Genomic DNA, 6,421 nt, shown 5'->3' with positions numbered 1-6,421 from the left:
ATAAATATATGTTTCATACTTGACAGTATAGATGCAGCCTACTCAGAAATCACGATCACTATCATAATATGACTGATATATTCAAAGATTACACCAAAGTCAGCAAAAGTTAGGCATTTTACAAGTAGTATTATAAAAGGTCATTCTTGCTCTACTCTCCTTATATTATGCCTTTATTTTCTCCCACCAAGACACCACCTATATTTCTTAGTGGATATTTTGATGTTGCTTTCCTGCTCCTCCAAAGACAGACTTAAATCCTTGTGGTGAATGCAGCATCTCAGCATGGTAATTAGTTCTTGGAAGACATATGTTGTGTTTCCCTTCGTAGCTTCATTATCTATGTTTTTATTGAATTTCTAGAGATACATTAGGCAAAATATTTTCAGTCATAATAAGCCACTTTTCACAATTTTTGCTAAGCATTGTTTGGGATTGGAAAGAAACTGTCTTCCTTCCTACCAAGTTAATCACAGATATTCAATTCTTCTATGTGTTTCATGTCTACACAAGTTTCCTTATGTATCTTGCACATCAGCTAAGACATAGTGCCTGCCAAATGATGTATTTTAAGTACTTACTGATTTAACAATGAAAAGATGCTAAATAAATTAGCAATCAAAAGCCATATAAGTTACTCAAAAACATCCGGGTGTCTCCACTCTTACCATAATTGACATTTTTTTATTTACTGACAATTTAGTAAAGTGGTGTGTTTTCTTTATAATGCAATGCTTAGGTTTGTCATAACTTTTACATCCAAAAGCAAGTGACATTTAATTTGATAACTGCAGTCACCATTCCTAGTAATTTTGAAGCCCAAGAAAATTAAGCTTGTCAGTGTTTCCACATGTTTACCCCTTCTATTTTGCAAGTAGTGATTGGACCAGATGTCCTTATCTTTGTTTTTATGAATGTAGAGTTTTCAGCACGGTTTTTCACTCTAATCATTCACCCTCATGAAAAGGCTCTTTATTTCCTCTTCACTTTCTCTTTGTTTTTGCGTTAACATCTATATATGTGAGTGTTTTGCTGTTTCTCCCAGCCACCTTGATGCCAGCTTTTGATTCACTCAACTGGTATTTAAATAGTATATTCTGCATATGATTCACGTAAGTAAGTGACAGTAAAGAGATTTGTCACTCTTCTTTCACTTTTGAAGTGGTCAATTTGTCCATGCCCGATCCAATTCTTGCGTCTTGACTCATTTAAGGGTGGTTCCAACTTTTATTTCCTCAAGATTTTCCATGTACCCCAACCCTTTTAGTTTCGGTGTTCTCCATCTAGACACCTACGTTTCTCATTGTGGGGCATCTATCATTGCTACATCAGACCTTTTCCTGGTTTCCTTCCTTCTTTCTTTCTTTTTTTTTCCCCTGCACCACACTCTGTTTCATTTATATCCTCCTTTCTCAGTTAAGTTCAGATGGTCCTTCATCACCGACTCTTTGCAACCCCATGAATCGCAGCACACCAGGGCTACCTGTTCACTGAGTTCACTCACGCTCATGTCTATTGATTCGGTGATGCCATCCAGCCTTCCATCCTCTGTAGTCCCATTCTCATCTTGACCCCATTCCCTCCGAGCATCTAGGTCTTTCTCAATGAGTCAACACTTTGCATGAGTGAGCAAAGTATTGGAATTTCAGCTTTAGCATCAGTCCTTCCAATGAACACCCAGGACTGATATCCTTTAGGATGGACAGGCTGGATTTCCTTGCAGTACAAGGGACTCTCAAAAATTTTATCCATCACCGCAGTTCAAAAGCATCAATTCTTCAGCACTCAGCTTTCTTCACAGTCCAACTCTCACATTCATACATGATCACTAGAAAAACCAGATCCTTGACTAGACAAACTTTGTTGGCAATGTAATGCCACTGATTTTTAATATGCTATCTAGGTTGGGCATAACTTTCCTTCCAAGGGGTAAGCGTGTTTAAATTTCAAGGCTGCAATCACCATCTGCAGTGGTTTTGGAGCCGCAAAAAAGTAAAGTCTGACAATCTTTCCACTGTTTCCCCATCTATTTCCCATGAAATGATGGGACCAGATGCCATGGTCTTCGTTTTCAGAATGTTGAGCTTTAAGCCAAATTTTCCACTCTTCTCTTTGACTTTCATCAAGAGACTTTTTAGTTCCTCTTCACTTTCTGCAATAAGGTTGGTGTCATCTGCAAATCAGGTTATTGATATTTCTCCCCGTAATCTGAATTCCAGCTTGTGCTTCTTTCAGCCCAGCGTTTCTCATGATGTACTCTGCCTACAAGTTAAATAAGCAGGTGATAATACAAAGCCTGATGTCCTCCTTTTCATATACAAAACCAGTCTGTTGTTCCATGCCTAGGTCTAACTGTTGCTTCCTGACCTGCATATAGGTTCCTCCAAGGCAGGTCAGGTGGTCTGGTATACCCGTCTCTTTCAGAATCGTCCACGGTTTATTGTGATTCACACAGTCAAAGGATTTGGCATAGTCAATAAAGCAGAAATAGGTGTTTATCTGGAACTCTCTTGCTTTTTTGATGATCCATCGGATATTGGCAATGCGATCTCTGGTTCCTCTGCCTTTCCTAAAACCAGCTTGTACATCTGGAAGTTCACAGTTCACATATTGCTGAAGCCTGGCTTGGAGAAATTTGAGCATTGCTTTACTAGCGTGTGAAATAAGTGCAACTGTGAAGAAGTTCGAGCATTCATTGTCATTGCCTTTCTTTGGAATTGGAGTGAAAACTGACCTTTTCCAGTCCTGTGGCCACTGCTGAGTTTTCCAAATTTGCTGGCATATTGAGTGCAGCACTTTCACAGCATTATCTTTCAACATTTGAGATAGTTCAACTGGAATTCTATCACCTCCACTAGCTTTGTTCATAGTGAGGGTTTCTAAGGCCCTCTCGATTTCACATTCCAGGATGTTTGGCTCTAGGTGAGTGATCACACCATTGTGATTATCTGGGTCTTGAAAGTCATTTTTGTACAATTTTCCTGTGTATTCTTGCCACCTCTCCATAATATCTTCTGCTTCTGTTTGATCCTTACCATTTCTTCCCTTTATTGAACCCATCTTTGCATGAAATATTCCCTTTGTATCTAATTTTCTTGAAGAGAACTCTAGTCTTTCCCATTATGTTGTTTTCTTCTATTTCTTTGAATTGATCTCTGAGGAAGGCTTTCTTATCTCTGTTTGCTATTCTTTTGGATCTCTGCCTTCAGATACATATATCTTTTCTTTGCTTTGCTTTTTGCTTCTCTTGTTTTCACAGCTATTTGTAAGGCCTCCTCAGGCAGCCATTTTGCATTTTTGCATTTCGTGTCTACACGGATGGTCTTAGTCCCTGTCTCCTGTACAGTGTCATAAATACCCGTCCATTGGTCATCAGGCACTTTGTCTATTAGATCTAGTCCCTTAAATCTATATTTCACTGTATAATGATAAGGGATTTGACTTAGGTCATACCTGAATGGTCTAGTGGTTTTCCCTACTTTCTTTAATTCAAGTCTGAATTTGGCAAAAAAGGAGTTCATGATCTGAGCTACAGTCAGCTCCCGGTCTTGTTTTTGCTGACTTTATAGAGTTTCTCCATCTTTGGCTGCAAAGGTAGAATTAATCTGATTTTGGTGATTTTGGTGTTGACCATCTTCTCTTGTGTTGTTGGAAGAGGGTGTTTGCTATGACCAGTGTGTTCTCTTGGAAAAACTCTATTAGCCTTTGCCCTGCTTCATTCAGTATTCCAAGGCCAAATTTGCCTGTTACTCCAAGTATTTCTTGACTTCCTACCTTTACATTCCAGTCCCCTTTAACGAAAAGGACATCTTTTTTTGGATATTAGTTCTAAAAGGTCTTGCAGGTCTTCACAGTACCATTCAACTTCAGCTTCTTCAGCATTTCTCATTGGGGCAAAGGCTTGGATTACCGTGATATTGAATGGTTTGCCTTGGAAACGAACAGAGATCATTCTTTCATCTTTGAGATTGCATCTAAGTACTGTATGTAAGACCCTTTTGTTGACCATGCTGGCTCCTCCATTTCTTCTAAGGTATTCCCGTTCACAGTAGTAGATATAATGGTCATCTGAGTTAAATTCACCCATTCCAGTCCCTTTTAGTTCGCTGATACCTAGAATGTTGACGTTCACTTTTATCATCTCCGGTTTGATCACTTCCAGTTTGCCTTGATTCATGGAACTGACATTCCAATTTCCTATGTAATATTGCTCTTTACAGCATCAGACCTTGCCTCTATTACCAGTCACATCCATATCTGGACATTAGTTTTGCTTTGTCTTCATCCCTTCTTTCTTTCTGCAGTTATGTCTCCACTGATCTCCAGTAGCATATTGGATACCTACCAACTGACCCGGGGATTTCCTCTTTCACTATCCTATCATGTGTTTCATACTGTTCATGGTGTTCTCAAGGCAAGAATACTGATGTAGTTTGCCATTCCCTTCTCCATGGACCACATTCTGTCAGAACTCTCCACCATTACTCGCCCATCCTGGGTGGCACCACAGGGCATGGCTTACTTTCATTGAGTTAGACAAGGCTGCAGTCCATGTGAAAAGATTGGCTAGGTTTTTGAGATTATGGTTTCAGCATGTCTGAAATCTGATGCCCTCATAAGTGAAATCCGATCCTAAAAATTGTATTCCTAAAGTTACAACATTGATAACCATTTTTGGAAAGCAAAAGTTAAGAACCAAGAATAAAAATTAAACTCATTTAAATAGTGCAAGAAAAGAAAACGGAGGTCGAATTCATTCTTATATATATAACAAGTGTTTAAAACACAGACGTATGTGTTTTTATTTGAAAGGTAATAATAGCTAACAGAAATAAAAGTTTAGGGTATTAAAAAGGCCTAGCATTGTTAAAAGTTAAAGAAATCATACAGAAATAGATCTCAGAATTAAAAAAAAAAAATTTGCTTTTTGGTGTCAGTACAGTGTCAGATAGTCCCTAGTTGAAGCTTGTATTTGTTGTCAAATTCTACTATTGTACCTCAGTTGAACATTAATTGAATTAATTGGCATTAATTGAAGATTTATGCTGTTGAACCTATCACTTCTGGGTTGGTTTATGCTCCTTTGTTTATATTTCTTTCTTTTATTTGAAAGCCTCTCCATATCTGGCTTTCAACATGAAACGAGGGTGTGGTAGCCTCTTATTCGACCTCACTTGCTCGGTGTTTTGGCGGTGAGGTGGGACACTGAAAACAAATACCTCTGGGATATGTGGGTGCTTGAGGTGGATTGACCACATTGGGCTTGCCACTGACAAATGTGACATGTTCTTCCTGGGTCCACACTACTCAGCCTCCCTGTTGATACGTGAGGGCATGGTCCCAAGTGGGCCGTGTGTTTCATGCACTTCCCAGCCAGTCAGGCACTTAGGTGCTCAGCAAGGGCAATGACCATGATTGGCTCGGTGCTTTTTGCTCTTCACAAGTCAAAAATCTCAGGTGGCTGGTTGGAGGACAAGACACAGTCCTAGGTGGCCCATGCCTTATGCAGCTCTCTGGTCTCAACCACACAGTTTGCTACCTGTGCCAGAGCCCACAGCCTCAGGTGTTCCATGTGTCTCTTCAGGGTAGCTGACCCCAGGCTGTCATGATCCTGGCCTATGTGAACTGTCCATGAACTCAGGAATTCATCATTAGCAAATTTCAACCAGCTTAGAGTTTGGTAGGGGATGTCTGTAGGACCAAGTTACTAGTAACCTATTTGTTTCTGCCTCTGGCAGTCATATACATTCCTCTCTACCTCCATGGAGGAAAGGGTCTTCAATGGAAGCTGGCTTGGTCTTCTTTGGTATTTTCTAGTTTTCTGGTCTGTGAGTGTGCCATGGTTCACTATGTGGACTTAGAGCCTTCTTGTAGGAAAAGTCCTTTCTAAAATGGCTGTCTCTAGTTTTCCCATGGTTTATGTTCTTTGTCACATTAGCTCCATCAGATTGTCCTCAGGGCACTAAATCCTGGTTCTAACAGTACTGTGTTTGATACATCACAGGTCTCCTCCCAGACCTCATGTATGACTGTGGACAGAAGAATCTGAGTGACTTTTTGGCTAGTAATTGCATTTATTGGCATAATCTGTGTTTTTGTTCTTTTTCCCCTGGTTCTGTTTTTTTTTATTTTATTTTTCCTCCCACTGACACTTTTGAGAGAGGGTTTCCTATCTTGTTTTAATTTTCCTCCTTTACGACTCTCTCTCCAAGGGGAGTCTCGTTCCCTAAAACCTTTTCTGCATGTCCATCTCTTATTTTGTCCTACCTCCTTTTCAAGAGATGGGTTTTCATTTCTCGGTTTCTAGGGACCATCAACATCGTTCAAGTTGATTTCTGGAAGGTGGTCCATGTGCAGTCGATCCTTTGATGGATTTGTGTAGGAGAAAGTGGACTGTGCCTCCTATTCCTCTAACATTATG

This window comes from Bos taurus, chromosome Y (genome assembly GCF_002263795.3).
Source record: "Bos taurus isolate L1 Dominette 01449 registration number 42190680 breed Hereford chromosome Y, ARS-UCD2.0, whole genome shotgun sequence".
Lineage (NCBI taxonomy): Eukaryota > Metazoa > Chordata > Mammalia > Artiodactyla > Bovidae > Bos > Bos taurus.
The sequence above is the reverse complement of the archived record's forward strand: the minus strand, read 5'-3'. Positions refer to the sequence as shown.